This window comes from Gracilinanus agilis, chromosome 2 (assembly GCF_016433145.1).
Source record: "Gracilinanus agilis isolate LMUSP501 chromosome 2, AgileGrace, whole genome shotgun sequence".
In the NCBI taxonomy this organism is placed as follows: domain Eukaryota; kingdom Metazoa; phylum Chordata; class Mammalia; order Didelphimorphia; family Didelphidae; genus Gracilinanus; species Gracilinanus agilis.
Genome location: NC_058131.1, coordinates 130,777,688 through 130,796,080, shown reverse-complemented (window position 1 = coordinate 130,796,080; position 18,393 = coordinate 130,777,688).

Here is an 18,393-nt window from a genome sequence, read left to right as displayed (position 1 = left end):
ACCAATCAACACTTATATCATCTTAATGTACATATTAGGAAGTGTTAATTAGACCATAACAGGTTTGAAATGTATCCTAATAAAAACCTTTGCAAAATTAATGAAACACAAGGCCAATCGCCATAGACAACTATAGAAAGAATAATACTTCCTTTCCAAAAAGGAAGAGACTTGAGTCTCATAGCAGAAGAAAAACAGTTCTAAAACTTACAAAAATAGTTTTGGAAATAGCAGACATCCTTTGACCAAATTGTAATGTCGGCAACAGGTATATACCTCAACATTTGTCAAAAACAATTGAAAGGGATTTTCTCTATATAGATATAGACTGAACCATTGATGTCTTTCCTGGAAGTAAACTCATGGATGAGGAAACTCCATCTAAAAATTCAGCTTGACACCTTCTCTGGGACTTGTTATCTCTGAGAGTTTTGTCTAAAGTACTAAGAGGTTCCGTGATTTGCTCAGTGTTCAGTGATAGACACAGTCAGGATGTTCCAGATACTTGAAACTTGGTTTTCTGGCTCTGAGGTTAGTGCTCTCCCTCATGTGTTGCCCTGCTACTTTTCCTCTGGATGGATTCTAGAAATGACTTCTTAGTCATTCATGATTACAATCAAAGTGTCCTCCAAGAGCAACATCTTCATGAACTGAGCAAACAATTTATGAACAAAGAAATATTGAACAAATGGCTGAGTCATGTGGAGTTGTGTAAGGAAGCAGAAAGGTTTATGGTGGCAATTAAGGACCAGGTCATTGACGCCAGAAACTCTGGAAGGATTTTCCTTAAAGAGCAGACTCAAGGTAATCAATGTCAATTCTGCAAGAAAATGGTCATAACTGTGCCCAGCGTCTCCACAGGCTACAAAATTTACTACTTACTGAAATGCTACATGATAGGATCTGGTGGCTAGAGTCATGCATCAGAAGCTCTCATTTTTTTAAAAATAAATTAACAGGCAAGAAGTCCTTTTACTACAAGTAAAGACTTCAAAACATTCCTGATAATTCAATCGATAAAATGTATTGGAATCAATATTCACAAACACAATTGTTACTCATAATTTCTGGAATTATGATCTCTCAAAACTAAAGAGCAATATTTTCATAGATATCCATATACAAATACTCACAATACAGACATCTAGCAGAAGAAATAAGTCTTGTAGGAAACAGGATACGTATATGTGCTAGTAGGGAGTTGTGCTGCAGATAATTTGGATGAGGGTACTGAAGATGAGCTGACTGAATACTTTCTTCAGCAACAAAAAGTAACTATTTTCCCCTTCTGTGCAATAGTCTATTCTACGGACATTAAATATAAAAGAATAATAGGAGGACAATAAATTGTCACAGTATTATTTCTAGCTAATCTCTATAAAATATAAGAATGATTTATTAATAATACTAATATCCAGTGTCCTTTAGAAGCTTATGAGGCCATATGGAATCATTTGTACAAATCTAGGCACATGTAACTTAGACTTAAAACAGATGTCATTTCTAATTCGCGAAGTAGATTTTTCAAGGGCACTTAAGATCAAATAATAATTTTAACTGACACTTAAATAGCACCATAAAGTTTAAAAAGTGCCTTGCATACTTAGTCTTATTTGTTCCTTATAACAATTCAGTGATGTATTTTGTTGTTGTTGTTCAATTGTTTCAATTGTATCTTGACTCTTTGTGACTCCATTTGGGATTTTCTTGGCAAAGATACTAGAGTAATTTGCCATGTGCTTCTATAGCTCATTTTTACAGTTGAAGAACTGAGACAAACAGGGGTAAGTGACTTACCTAAGGTCACATAGAAATTGAGTAACTGAGGCCAGATTTGGACTCAGGAAGAGTCTCAGCACTCCAGTCATTATGCCATCAGTTGCCAGTTATTTATTAGCAAAAGCAAGATTAGAATTCAGATTTTCTGATTGGTAAATTGTCATTAAAATAAAAAATAATCAAAAAAGAAAAAAGAAAACGCTCTCTTCAGAGATCAAAGTTCTTCCTTAACCAGCCCCTTCATCTCTCCATTCTTCTTACACCTTACTCACCTCTAATATTCTGCAAATCGAGTGACTCTGGCCTCTTGGCTATTCCTGACACATGACACCTCATCTTCCAATTTTGAACATTTTAAATGGCTCTCTCTCTCATGCCTGTTATTATCTCCTCCCTCATTTCTGCCTCCTAGCTTCTCTGGCATTCTTCACATTTCAGCTAACAAGAGGGCAGCTATGTGAAGCAGTATATGGAGAGCCAGGTGCAGAAATGGGATGTCTTGGGTTCAAATCTAGCCTCAGACACTGCTTAGTTGTATAATTCTGGGAAAATTACTTAAGTCCCATTGCTTAGCTCTTACTGTTCTTCTGTCCTGGGACCAATATATAGTATTGATTCTAAGACAGAAGGTAAGGATTTAAAAGAAAAGCAATTGGGGCAGCTGGGTAGCTCAGTGGATTGAGAGCCAGGCCAAGAGACGGGAGGTCCTGGGTTCAAATCTGGCCTCAGACACTTCCCAGCTGTGTGACCTTGGGCAAGTCACTTGACCCCCATTGCCCACCCTTACCACTCTTACACCAAGGAACTAATACTCAGAAGTTAAGGGTTTAAAAATATAAAAACAAAACAAAAAAAGAAAAGCATTTTTCAACTAAAATCTTAACTTCTGCAAGAAGCTTCCCCCCAGTATTCCTTAATCTTATTGACATCCTTCTGAGATTATCTCCAATTTATTCTGTATATATCTTATTTGTACAGAGGTACTTACATTGTCTTCTTAATTAAACTGTGATCTCCTTGAGAATAGTATTTTTTCCTCTTTTTTCTGTCCTCAGTACTATGGTTAACAGTAGATGGTTAATAAATTCTAGTTGACTGGTTATAGCCTTACAGAGTATAGAACACTGTGCTAAATCTAAAAAATATACATAATATTTGCTGTTTTGAGACTTTTCTTTTAAGAAGAATCTTTAGTATTATGTTTCCCCTTCTTATTTGTAACTTTGGGAATGAATTAAACAGAATGAGAAGATGTGGATAGGTTATCTACAACAATTCACGGAATCTTGAAAATCTATTAAATTAAATTTTATTTTAAAATTTAAAATTAAATTTTACATATAAAAATTAGACCCTAAATCTATTAAAGTTTTTGTCAATATCTTCATTACTGAAGATCTATTAAAGCCCTGCTATTTGCAAGGCATTATGTATTAAAAACATAATCACAGTCTTAGCTTACAATCAATCTGAGAAGAAAAGACACATATATGGAGGAGATCACCAATATGTAGGATAACAAAAGCTAATTAGAGGTATAATTGATATCATAGGTATAAAAAATAAGAGAGTGACACAGATATTATAATGAAAAACTAGTGCCCGTCAGGGGACAGTTAGGTGGCTCAGTGGATAGAGAACCAGGGTTAGAGACAGAAAGTCCTTAGATCAAATCTGGCCTTAGATACTTCATCGATGTGTGACCTTGGCAAGTCACTTATCCCCCATTGTCTAGTCCTTACTACTATTCTGCCTTGGAACCAACACATGGTATTGATTCTAAGACAGATGGTAAGGGTTGAAAAAAATTGTGCCATTACTCCCTAATAGAGATATTATTAAAGGTTGTAATCTGGCAGTTTACAAAGGAAGAAATCCAAGCTGTCAAAAAACAACATATTAAAAATGTCCCAGATCACTAATAATTGAAGAAATAAAAATTAAAACAACTCTGAGGTTCTTCCTCATTCACATTAGATTGGCAAAGGTAACAAAAAAGGGACATTGGTGATTATTGGAGAGGCTATGGAAAAATAGGAATAGCGATATGCTTTTTTAGGAGCTATGAATTGCTTCAGCTATTCTAGGTTATTTGGAACTGTGCCCAAAAGGTAACTAGACTTTAGTGATTCCACTCCTAGGTCTATATTGCAAAGAGATGAAAGAAAATAAACCATGTATACAAATAGCATATCTATTTGAGATGGAACTTTGCACTTCTGAGTTCCATGGCTGAAGTGATCTTCCAGGATGAAGAGGTAGAAACTCAGACGGGTCATTATGACCCTGGGGACCTTTCCTTCTGAGCACGGTGGAGGATTCCCACCATAACTTCCATTTAAGATGAACATCCAGGCCAGCCATCTCTTTGTTTCCAACCACACTAAACTCCTCTGGACTTCCTTCTCCATCATGCTCCCTCTCCTTGCAATCTTCAGCTTCCTTTTGTAGATTATCTTCCCCACTAGAATATAAGCTCCTTGAGAGCAGGGACTATTTTTCCTTTTACTTGTATTTATATCCCCAGCCAATAGTACAGTTCTTGGAACATATTAAGTGCTTGTCAACTGACCTATTATAACAAACAACTGGAAATAATGGTAGCAGCCATGTCCTGGGGAAAATCTGGTCAAATAATGGTATGTAAATAGATGGCATTTTCTTGCACAACAAGAAATTAGGAAAAATGTGGTTCATAGAAACATGAGAAGACCTGTATGAACTAATGCCAAATGGCATGAGTAGAATCAGAGGAATAGTTGATAAAATTATAATATATTTGAAATGATCAACAACTTTGAAAGGACATAATTACTGATCAGTGGAATGACCAACTAAGATTCCAGAGGACTGATAATGAAGGATGCTACTCACTTCCTAGAAGAAAGGTAATGAATTTAAGCTGTCAAATGAAACATATATGTTAGGTTCTTAGTTTCATGTATAATTCTCTCTTTTAGTTTTAATTTGAATACAAAAATGTTCCTTTTGGTTTCTTTTTTTTATTAAATTTAGACTGAAAAAGATTGTACCATCATTTGGTCAATAACAAGATTCCTATTGTGTCTGTAATATAGTAAGTCTTTAGACTTCTGTACTTTGTCTTAGAACCACATAGACTAAAGAAATGTCACATTATTTTTAGTATTCATAATGCTGAATTCAAAGGAATGCAAACAAGTTCAAAGAGAATTTGCCCCTAAATAATCCCAATCATGAACATTAAAGGTCATTGTGCCTTATAAAGATAATACAAAAGACCCCAAGGGGAGTAGGGAGGGGAGATGATTAGGAATTTTGGATTCTGGGTATCTGGATTAAAATTCTAGGTCTGTCACTTACCACCTGTACCTGTGTGATTTTGGACAACTCCTTTTGCTCCTCTTACCTTTTGTGTTCTCATCTGTAAAGTGAGAGAGCTTCAATGATGAATCTTCCTGCTCTGGTCCTATATTCTAATATGATCTTAATTAGTATGTCAGAGAGAGAATGGCATGGTATAATGTTAAGAGTATTAGAACCAGAGGAAGGAGGAGAGCCACGTTTGGATCCCATAACTCACTGTGTGATGTTGGACAAGTCATCTCCTATCTCCAAGCCTCAGTCTCCTCATCTGAAACAAAGGCATCAAAAAAAAAAAACAACTTACACTACCTTCTTCACAGGGTCATTATGAGGAAACCTCTTGGCAAAACTTAAGGCATCAGAAAAATGTGAGCTATTAATAATCTGAGCTATTATAGGATAGTTTTTTGTGAAGGCTTAGGTTATTACTCCCTTGAGGATCCATGAACCATTGTGAGAAATGTTGTGACTCATAGCTTGTGAAAGAGGAGGTTTGGTGCCTCCTGAAGTTCCTTCTCACCCATTATACAGTCTGAAGCAATTATAGGGTGATAGGGTCTACCAGACTATTTTGATAGCCCCTCTCTCATTCAAGCATCTACAACATCCAGTGTTCCTAGATTCTCCCCCTCCCCAATTCCATTGGGATAAAGTGTATAGGTGATTGGGAGAACCTATAAAAAAAGCAGAGTTTGTCAGTGACTGCTTTAGGTCTGAGTCGGAGGGCAGGCAGGGAATTAATATCTCATCCAATCAGCAGCTGTCAGCAAAACAAAACAAAACAAAACAAACTATCCCTGAAATCTGGTCAAGCTTTCTGGGAAACCTGGCTCTCATTAAATGTTTGTTAATTTAATTTTGAAAAGCAAAAGACCCCTAGCTGCTGTACACAATGGCTGCTGTATGTGCAAAGGCTGGCTCCCTGCCAAACCCCATGTCATATGGACTGGTATCTTGTATATAAACATTGTTGGAATTACTAATAATCAGAATTTTTTTTAAATTGTAGCTCCAATATTCTTATAATGTAAAACAAATATTGAACTTCCTGTGTTCAGTTCCTATGTTCAGGCTGTAGGCCTTGTCGGCAACTGTGTGTAAGCAGGTTTTGTTTCACCATTTCCATTAGGCCAAAGTTTTCACATTGAGAAAGACTTCAGAAGGACTCACTATTAAAGGAGATTCATATGAAGTTGCTACACAACTAAGTTGGGTACATATTATTATTAACAGAGAAATAAAAAGAGGGGAGAAAGGAGGTATTCATAACATTCATTAAATAATTATTATTTTTCCCTTGAATACAATATTTGTCAATTCAAGACATTCCAATGTCACGTGTAGGTCTGGAGTTGTTGTTTCCAAACTCTTTTTTGTTTTTTATTAAAGGCTTCAATGCAGCAATACACACAGCTGTGCACTGAGCTCTGCCCTCTCCTTCCAACACACACTCACACAAAGGGGGTGGAGTGGAGCTGGCGACCCATAAAGGCAGAACTCATGCCTGGTCAGATGACCAGCACAAGCCATCTGCCTCATATGCCCTGGCAGCTGGCCCCTCCCGGGCCAAATTGTTTAACTTCAGCTTTCTGTACTCCTTTCGGTCCATTTACTCCATCCCTTGATTTCCTGGTATCTTGTTAGAGCTCATCCAAACTATTCCTGCATAGGACCAGTCTGCCCTGCTCAGTGCAGAAAGGAGTCCATCCCTACATCCACACCTCTGGCTTGATAATATTCTCAGAACCCTTGAACATACCTTTTATTAGCCTTTTCAAGAACTTGTTGGCTACCATTTTGCCAGCCCAGACTTGATCCATGGTGAAGTTATTTCTAGTTGGCAGATATCTTGTGCTGGTGAACAGGATTTTTTTTTTCTTTCATGACTTCTCTGTACCTAGGAATGATTTTAAGAACAAATATGGAAAAGTCATGAAAAAGTAGCCTGGAAGTGTGACTGTTGTCTTTTGAGGACCACAGAAGACTTTATTGAAGGTCGTTTGTTCTACAACTCCTTCTAGAAAATGAAAAGGAAGCCTATTATACCAAAGAAGTCATCAATTAAATAGAACTTGAATAAATATTGTTATGAAAATTCAAAGTTATTTTAATTGAGCATAACAGAGATATTAGAGTATTCAGTATGAGGCTATGGTCTATATGCTATGAGGAATGCAGAGGCATAAGATGAGGTCCCTGCCCTCAGGGATTTATAATCTAATTAGAAATATTTTTCAGTTTAAAGCCCTTCATAACCTGACCCTTTTCTAAATGTCTAGTTGTTTTTTTTGTTGTTGTTTTTACATCTTGCTCCCTTCCACATATTCTCTCCAATGACACTGGCTTCCAAAAGATTACTTACACAAGACACACCATCTCCCAATCCTGTGTATTTTCACTGGCTATTTCCCCTGGCTGGGAGAGTTCTCTACTCTTCTTATCCCTATCTAGTGGGGTCCCTGGCTTACTTCTAGTTCCAGATAAGATACCATTTTTTTTTCCCGAAAGCCTTTCCCATGGTACTGCTAGGTAGCTCGGTGGATAAAGAGCCAGGTTCAGAGACAGGAGGGCTTGTTTTCAGTTCTGGCCTCAGATACTGCCTAGCTGTGTGGCCCTGGGCCAATCACTTCACTCCCATTGCTTGTCCATTATCACTCTGCCTTAGAACCAATATTTAGTCTGGTTTTATTGATCCTAAGATAAAATGTAGGGGTTTTAAAAAATCCTTCCCAATCCCCCTTAATGCTCATTTTTGATTATCTCCAATTTATCCTTTATGCATCTATTTTATACATAATCAGTTAATTTTTGTCTCCCCCATTAGATTATAAGCTCCTTGAAGAAAAAGGCCTTTCGTCTTTTTTTGGTACTCACAGCATTTAAATCAGCCTATGGCACATAGTAGGCACTTAATATATGTTTATTGATTTGACAGTAACTCTTTCCCTTGTATGTTGTTGTTGCTCAGTCATTTGTGTCATTTTTCAGTCATGTTTGACTCTTCCTGACACCATTTGGAGTTTTCTTGGCAAAGATAGTAGAGTGGTTTGACATTTCTTTTTCCAATCCATTTTACAGGTGAGGAAATTAGAGCAAACAGGGTTAACTTGTGATTTGTCCAGGTCTCCATAGCCAGCAAGTCTCTGAGACTAGATTTGAACATAGATCCTTCTGACTTCAGAACTGGTACTCTATCCATTAAGCCACCTGGATATACGCTTCTCAATCAATCAAAGCCTATTTCTGGATGCCACATGCTGGATGTAACACTCCTAGTGGACATATGAGACATCCACTGAATACTACAGCTGTTTAGTGAAGGAACCTTTAACTTAATACATCCTCTCAGTCACATCACTATCAAGAACTATTTATTCATTCCATTTTGATTGTGCCCATGCTCAGAAGTAACCTGATGTAGCAGAAAGAACAGTGAATTTGACTTTGGAAGGCAGAGGTTCGAGTCCCATCTTTGCAACTTTACAAGCAGTGTGACTTTGGGCAAGACACAATTTAACTGCATCTCAGTCTCTTCATCTATAAAAATGGGACAATAATACTTGCATTCATTGGATGTCTGGTTTCATATAGATAAATGAAGCAGCTGGCTTATGTAGCATCCTGTAGGTGCTGTCTAATTTACATGTAAAAAGTCATTTAGGAAATCACTAGGAGAATCTTATTTGTTGACTAGTAACTTATCCATGTACAATGCATAGAGAAGCTCATTTGTTGACTAGTAACTTATTCATGTGCAATGCTCACATGGACTCCATTCCTATTAAAACAAGTTGCTTTATTTAGCCAATAAGATGTGATTATGAAAAGAACAAATTCCACTTGACTGAAGTCATTTCTGTATCTGATTACAGGGCCAACCCAAATATGACATAACCAAAGTAGGAGAGAGTGAATCCATCATCACTTTGTCAAATTCTGGCCTGTTGATCAGTCAAGTTTTCCTTTTCTCACTTAAATTTATACCTTTAAGTTAGTCCATTTTTGTTCTTGTACTTTTCCATTTGAAGAGAAGCCTTAAAAGCTTAGAGTCTTAGTAACTAAAATTTGATCATTAACATTCATGGAGCATCTTAGCACAGTAGAAAGACCATTTTCTCTGGAGTCAGGGAACCTTGGAACAAATCCTGCCTCTTATGCTTACTACAGTGTTACCTTGACCAAGTTGTCTCCCTGAGCCTCAGTTTATTCACTAGTAACATGAAAAGGTGGGTATAGATTTCCTCCTTTATTTCATAGCCACCTGATTTCATGACTGTAATTAGGTCTAGATAATCTCTAAGTTTACTTCCAACTCTGGAAATGTAATCCTTTAATGTTTTAGAGCCTCAAAAAACTATGGCTTTCCACAGAGAAATCTTTCATAAAAATGGAAAGCATCAACATTCACTTAAAGAAGAGTGTGATATAATCGATAAGGCACAGGATTTGGAATCAGGGAGACCTCGGCTTAAACCTTGCCTTAAATATTAGCTGTGCAGTTCTCTGCAAACTTCTCTGGTATCTTCTCATGAGTAAGATGAATAAAAGGTAGATTTGATGGACTCTCAATATGTTATTGCATGACTTATCACCAAATCTGTGCCTAAATATTTAATGAGCATAACTAAAACAGAACTTTTATGACTTGGGATTTCAGAGAAACCGCTTTCCACATAAGATGGCACATTTAAAGCAACATGGAATCCATGGTCTCTGTCAGCTAAGCTTATGCAAAGATAGAAAGGCTTCAATTGATGAATCCAAACGGAAGCTGTGGTTAGAACAACTCTGAAGTTCTGTTATTGTGTGCTCATGCACACCCTCAAACAACCATCAAACTGCCAAATGGTATTTTTTGTATGAAAATTAACTGGACAATATCTAATTTTGAAGGAATCTAAGATAAACTTATAAATCAAGACAGTGACCTCAACCCCACATACCAGTGAACAGCACAGTTTTATATGATTGATATTTATATGATTGCCCTTCAAAATCTTTTGATTGGCACCACCCAATATAAACAAGTGAGTCAGATAGTCAAATAAAAAAAATTGGTTCCCATTTAATTTAGTTCCTTTTTTTTGAGAAATATGATAATTGGCCAAATACTACTTCAGGAGAAATCTCAAAAGACAACCTAAATTAACACAGGTTTTTCCTATAACCATTCACAAGTTAGATCCAACTCTAACCATGGAATTAAGTAACTAATGAAATGTGAACAGGACCTGAATTAAAAAGGGAAAGATAGCTTAGGCCCTCACAGGCAAAATGCACATGTTAACCAAAGCCCATGTAAGGTATGGATCCCCAGTACAAAAAAAGGTTCCCACAGGAATCAATCCAGAATATAACAATGAGTCATGGCCAGAGCAATCCTGTCCCTGCACGAAAAACATAAATCATACTCCATTATGAAAAACGATGCCAACAGTACATTTTATTCAAATGCATTCCTTTAAAAAAATGCTGAGAAAATCAGCCGAGATTGTTCATCCAACAAGTGACTCTATTTTTCACATCTGGAGAGAAAAATGTGTCATAGAATGATGAAGTAGACAGGAAAACAAGGTTACTGGGAATTCTGAAAGACTCAGGACTTAAGTATAGAATTTTTAGAACCTTTTTTTTTAATGGGAGCCTTTTTGTTCTCAGCCCTCTCCTAGGTCCATTTAGAAAGAGGAATGCCACCACTTTGCTCTGAATCGCCTTATAATGTCCCGTGTTCCATCTGAGAATGTAATATCAACATATTGTCATAATTAACTCTGTGCTTGGAGATCCATGGGAGAAAAGTGTCATGTAAATTAGACTTAGTTATGATTCCTAAAAATGCATACATCCCTGAATCTCTTCATATTTGCTATTTTGCTTTATACTCTACTCTCTACTTTGAGTTTCCCACAACTAAATTTTCAAAGTGTTTAAAATGCATACCTTAGATAAAATCAGAGATAAAGGATGACCTGATTATTCTCATGGAAGGAATGATAGCATTATATCTTCAGTACAAGAAAAGAAAAACAGTTATGTGGTAGAAGTGATAGGGAACTGATCCTGGAGTCAGGAAGACCTTAGTTCAAATTCAGCCTCAGACCCTTAATAGTCATTTAACTTTTGTCTACCTCCCAGGGTTATTGTGAAGATCAAATAATATAATTTTTTTTTGTAAAACCTTAGCTCAGTTGCTAGTATATAGTAGGTATTTAATAAGTATTCATTTCTTTCCTTCTTTCCTTCCAACTTATGAGCTTCGAGCCTTTTAAGAAAATGGTTATTACAGAACTTCTAGTCATTGAAAGAGGAAGAAGAGGAGATTCAAAACATTCATCCCACATTTAATTCATAATTCCTCTCTAAAATGATCTGTCCTTATTCTTATTCAGCAAGCAAATCTTTCTTCTTGAGTCATGTTATTCTCTATTTCATTGTTGCTCAGGCATATCAGTTGTATCCCATTCTTCATGACCTCAATTGGGGTTTTCTTGCCAAAGACACTAGATTTATTTACCATTTTCTTCTCCAACCCATTTTGCAGGTGAGGAAACTGAGACAAAAAGGGTTAAGTGACTACTTACTTTATATTTATTCTTTATATGCATATGCATATATGCATATAAATGTATATGCATAAACATATATAAGTATAGTATAGTATAGTGTCTAGAACATAGTAGGGGGCTTTAAAATGCTTTCTCGTTGATGGAAGAAATTCTCAGCTTTTTCCAGATTCATAATTCAAGATTACAAAGATAAAAAAAAACAGTCCATTGAACTAGGCTGTAAAATTTCCCACATTGGAAACCATTATTGAAAACTCCTCTTTGCAAAAGAGGATGTATAGATTGTATAGATTGTGGATAACTATAATGCTATGTGATTTCAATTTCTGGAATCCTAGACTAGAGATAGTTGCAGAAAAAAATAGCAAAGGAAACTTTTTATTTAACACATTACACTAAATATAGATATATGAGTTATTAAACTCTCTTAAATACAAATATTCTGAGAAAAATGTCATATTCACACCTCAGTGTGAATTATATTGTAAACAGATAATCAAATCAACACCTAGATGATCAACCAGGAATGGTAGTTTTGATTAGAAGAATTTAGAGTGCCAGATGTTTAGCTTGAGGGTATGAGGTACTATTGCAGGAGAAAAAGAAGACTAGAAAAAAGATAGAGAATAAAATAGAAGCTGAAGTGAGAGAAGAAAAGATGCATTTAGCCTAGTCTTTCGTTTTACCAAGGTCCCTTGTGGCAGCTCACATATGCTTAAAAATAATTGTGATGGACTACTGATACTTGAGTGAAGATACAAAGATTAATTTGGATATCTGTAAAATTCAGTTTTCTCCAATTTATCCCAGTATTCAAGGATCAGGCTAATCTAATTCATTCTCTCCTGTTTGGAAATATTCTTCTACCTCCACTGCCTTCTTGCCTCCACTTACTCCCAGTTCTTCAGTTGGTAGAAAGAGAAGAGGAAAAGAGAATATATTCAGATGTTTTCTTTACCTCTTTCGCTCAGTTTTCACTTATTAATCTAATGCAGTGATGGGCAAACATTTTAAAGAGGGGGTCAAAGGAAAGGAAATGCTCATCTGTCAGTCTATTTCTAAGGCAATTCTTTCGAAGTTTCATTGTATCATATCCTACTCATTGTATTCGTCAGATTAGGAATAATGTCCCATGGTGGGATTGAACATTTCAGGGGGCTGCATCTGGTCCGCGGGCTGTAGTTTGTCCATCACTGATAATGTAATCGGCATGAGAATCAACTTGGTGTAGTATATGAAGAGATGCTCTCAGTCAAGAAGACATAGGTTCAGGTTTTACCTGTTACACAGACTAGCTATATGACCCTCAGAAAATCACTTCACTCTTCCTAGTTCCTGCATCCCAATAAAATGTTGCCCAGTAGTTACCAATATGTTCCATTGGAGGGAATAAGTTCCCTACGTCATTGAAATTACAAGTCTCTTCATCAAAAATAGACACAGTATTTTCCCATTCCCAGAAATAGTCACACATATCCCCTATAAATCCCAAGGATATACGTATGCATATAAGAGAGCTATGAAGAATGCATTATGTCACACAGTACATAGAACACCAGACCTGGATTCAGGAGGACTTGGGTTCAAATATTAACTTAGAAACATTCTAGCTTGGTAATTCACTAAACTCCAATTGCCTAGCCCTTATTGCTCTTCTGCCCCAAACTATATGCAGATTACTTGTGTAGTTCTAATTGTATAGGTGCATGGTTTAGCCTTAATCTCTCCTTTCTTCAGCACAATTACCATCCAAGGTTAATGAGTAAACCCAGGATGATGTGTCACACCAAAGATACTTTTTTCTGATATACCAAAGAGCCATCACTTTGGTTAGACTTGGTTCATTTTGATCACTGGTTGGACATAGAGTTTTAAAAACCAGCCACCTTAGAAACAAAAGTACAATCATGCACTCAGCATTTAACTCACCATAGGGAGTTCCATAAATACTGGCAAGCATGATTCATCAATGGACACCATTCCCCCAGCTCTTTTCAGTTCATTGCAGGTAATATACAATGGGATTGGTGTCTTTGGTTATATCTTTTCAGGATTAATCACATTGACATTTCATTGACAATACTGACCATCCACCACATCTTATTTTCTCCTTAGACTTCTGTGACTCTGGTCTCCTCGCTTTCTTCCTATTAACCAAATTATTCTTTTCTAGGTTTTTTTTCTTTAGATTTTCAGCCTTCTACTAACCAGTAAGTATGAATATCCCCCGTAAATCCTGGGCTATATTCTCTGTCTCCTATTTTTAAAAAATATTATCTCCTTTAGTTATGTAGACTTCTACAGATCCATAAGTTTAGATTTGAAGGTAATGTTAGAAAAAACTAAAATGGATAAAGCTTAAACAACTTAACTATGATAACAGAGGAGAAAAAATAGAATCTATAATTGAAGCCTGAGTATCTGATCTTAACCCTGCTCTCTTCTAGCACACTGACTACTTCCATCCATCACTCAGATCTTACTGTTCCAGTGGGTTAAATTATCATCTCTTTATAGGTTACTCCAAAATCTACATAACTAGGTCTAATTTGAAACCTGCCACCTGTCAATATTCCACACTGCTCACTGCCTAGTTGACATCAGTACTTGGATGTTCCTTCTCATGATATCAAGCTCAAGACTTCTCACAGTGAATTAATCATCTTTCCCACTTAAACTTAGCCTTCCTCCATATTTCTCTTTTTCTGTTGAAGGTACCACCATTCTTCCAGTTACCTAGATCTGAAACCTTCAATTCCTAGACCCTTGTCTCTTTTCTACCTCCCACATCTAACTGGTTACCCTACATATTCAGTCCATTTAATCTCTAACACATAACTAGTCCTCTTATTTTTATTCATATTATTGCTACCTTAGTTCAGGTTTTTGCTGCCATTTGCCTAAATTTCCTATTTTGTCACACAAGCTCAAAACTCTCTTCTTTACAAACTATTTTTCACATAGCTTCTAAAAGTCATTGGCTCCTTATTGTCCCTGAAATTATACAGAAAATCTTTAGCCTGGGATTTAAAGACTTCCTTTGGAGATGTGTGCTCTAAAAAAGGGAAGATATCCTCCAGCAAAATGGGTATCTGAAAACAATTTGTTCCTAACTCTACGAAGGCAGTTGAAGTAGCCCATTGTGAGGTGCCTAAAACTTGGTCAGATATTTAAGACTATCCACTGCATACTGGACCATCACCAGGTGTCCTGATGTTTGTCTTGCCACTGGACTTTGATGACTTTTGAAGAGATAGTGAAGCTGACGATTTTGTGCAATTCTGCCTCACTTAAATCCAGTTCACTGCTCAAGTCAAGACATCACCCCATGATGTCATTGGTCCTCTTTGAAATGAAGGCTGAATAACAGAGGACTCCATAATATGGATATAACCAGGGGTGTGCTGGAATCAGCTCAAACCAGCTTTGGAGAGTCTATTATTAAATTTTCAGCATGAGCATTTTACTCCTCACAAACTACCAATCATGAATTGATTTATTGTTTTGGGGAATGTCAAGATTTTAAAAAGTGATAGAGAAAAATGTCAACAATGTAGAATAAATCAGAAGGTTTATTGGTGTACTTTTGTTTTCAGAAAGTATGTTGTCAAATATTTATTAGCATATCCCTGGAAGCAACCTATCTTTATTCTGATATCCCTGAATACTGAACTGGTCTCCATCTTCAGTGAGCTCTAACTAGAGTAAGGATTTTTAAAAATTCATCAATTGATTCTCTTATTCTGGTTGCTGGTTATTCCCTACTATTCTTTCTTGTTTCCTCCCATATCATTCATTTCTGCCTGACTTTCCCTCATACCTAAACCCCTTTGCTTTATATATTACTAAGAAAATAGAGTTCATTTAATTTGAGCACCTTCTCAACTTTTCTTCATCTTACTCCCCATGGTTATCATTCCCTATTTTCTCCTCCTTCATCCAGTCTCTGACAAATAGGTGGTCCATTTCAAAGATGGCCAAGGTCAACCCCTGTGAATATACCATTTGTCCTTTATGTTCATCTTACCTACCATATTGGTCCCACAAACATCTCCCTTTTAATTTTCAATTTCTCCAATTGTATTGGTTCCTTCTCTGAAGGCTATAAATACATCAATCCCTCTCCAACCCCAAAACAAAACACAACCCCACTCTATCCCTTACCATTCTCATATACTATTATCAAATATCTCTTTCCCATATATAAGCAAAACCTCTCAAAAAAAGATTTGTACACTCATTATCTACATATTCTTTCTTCCTGCCATCCTCTAATCTATCCATAATCTGGTTTCTGACTTTATCAGTCAACTGGAAACTGTCCTTCCCAAAATGAAAAGTTATCATTTAATTGCTATATATGGTGGGGTTTTCTTAATATTCATCTTTCTTAACATCTCTGTAGCACTTGACATTGTTACTCACCACTGAAGTTTTCCCTAATCACTTCAGTTAAAAACAATCTCTTCATCCTTAAATTTATCTATAATTCTTTGTATTACTTTCTTGTCCTTTTGTATAATATTTCCCTTGTCTACTTATAACATACTTATATAGAGAAGATAAGTCCACTGAGGGAAATTATTGTTTTCTTGTCTTGGTATCCATCATCCTTAGCTCACAAAATTGTTGTTGCTCAATATCTAACCCTTTGTGCCATTATTTGATGTCTTCTTAGCAAAGTTAGTAGAGTGGTTTGCCATTTCCTTCTCCAGCTCATCTTAAAGAAGAGAACTGAGGAAAAGAGGAATAAGTGATTTGCTCAAGGTAACAGAGCTACTAAGTATCTAAAGACATATTTGAATACAAGAAGGTAAGTTTTCCTGAATCTGGGTCTGGTATTCTATCCATGGCACCAGTTAACTACCCTTAGCACACAGTACTATGTATTATGATAATTGACTTAAAAGTTTGTTGAGATGTTTTTTATTTGTTTGTATTGTGATCTAAGAGTAAAGAATGGGCAGGAAAGGGATTGTAATGGTAATTCTACACATAGATAGCTTCCAAAAATGGAACCACTTTGGTGCAAAGTTATCAAGAGCCAGGCCTAGATTTGGGAGGTCCTGGGTTCAAATCTCTTCTCAGACACTTCCTCAATGTGTGACCTGGGCAAGTCACTTAAACCCCATTGCATAGGTCTTATTGCACTTCTTCCTTGGAACCAATACACAATGTTGATTCTAAGACAGAAACTAAGGGTTCAAAAAAAATGAATCCATTTTAATTAAAATAGTAATTCTTGAGTTTCTTTGGTGTCTATCAACCTACTCAGTTTTAACTATTTACATTTTGATTCTGTTCTCATGTGACCCTTCCCTCTCTCTCCCATTCCATCCTTTCTCCTATGCATTAAGGAAATGCTCTATGGGTATTTCCTTCATCCTCCTGATTGAAAATGATGCTCCCTTCTTTAAAACTTGTATAGCACTTTGGGTGCCTCTCTTAGCTATATTCTTGCCACCTCTTCTTTACTTTCCTTACTAGATTATAAACAACTTGATGGAGAGCCTATATTTTATTCCTAGAGCTATAAGAGGGAAAAGGCAACCTGGGACTTTGAACAAGCTTGTTGAATTTTTTTTCTTTTCTTTTTTAATAATTTTTATTTTTTAGACAAGTTATCATGGTTACATGATTCATGTTCTTACTTTCCCTTTCACACCCCCCACCTCCTCCCTCCGCCATAGCCGATGCACATTTCCACTGGTTTTAACATGTGTCATCAATCAAGACTTATTTCCAAATTGTTGATAGTTGCATTGGTGTGGTAGTTTTGGGTCTACATCCCCAATCATGTCCACCTCAACCCATGTGTTCAAGCAGTTGCTTTTCTTCTGTGTTTCCTCTCCTGTAGCTCTTCCTCTGAATGTGGGTAGCATTCTTTTCCATAAGTCCCTCAGAATTGTCCTGGATCATTACATTGCTGCTAGTACAGAAGTCCATTACATTCAATTTCACCACAGTATATCAGTCTCTATGTACAACATTCTTCTGGCTCTGCTCCTTTCACTCTGCATCAATTCCTGGAGGTCTTTCCAGTTCACATGGAATTCCTCCAGTTTATTATTCCTTATTGCACAATAGTATTCCATCACTAGCATATATCACAGTTTGTTCAGCCATTTCCCAATTGAAGGGCATACCCTTGTTTTCCAGTTTTTTGCCACTACAAAAATTACGGCTATAAATATTTTTGTGCAAGTCTGTTTATCTATGATCTCTTTGGGGTACAGACCCAACAGTGGTATGGCTGGATCAAAGGGCAGACAATCTTTTATAGCCCTTTGAGCATAGTTCCAAATTGCCATCCAGAATGGTTGGATCAGTTCACAACTCCACCAGCAATGCATTAATGTCCCAATTTTGCCACATCTCCTCCAACATTCATTACTCTCCCCTACTATCATTTAGCCAATCTGGTAGGTGTGAGGTGATACCTCAGCATTGTTTTAATTTGCATTTCTCTAATTATTAGAGATTTAGAGCACTTTTTCATGTGCTTATTGATAGTTTTCATTTCTTTATCTGAAAATTGCCTATTCATGTCCCTTGCCCATTCAATCAATTGGGGAATGGCTTGATTTTTTATACAATTGATTTAACTCCTTGCATATTTGAGTAATTAGACCCCTGTCAGAGTTTTTTGTTATAAAGATTTTTTTCCCAATTTGTTGTTTCCCTTCTGATTTTGGTTGCATTG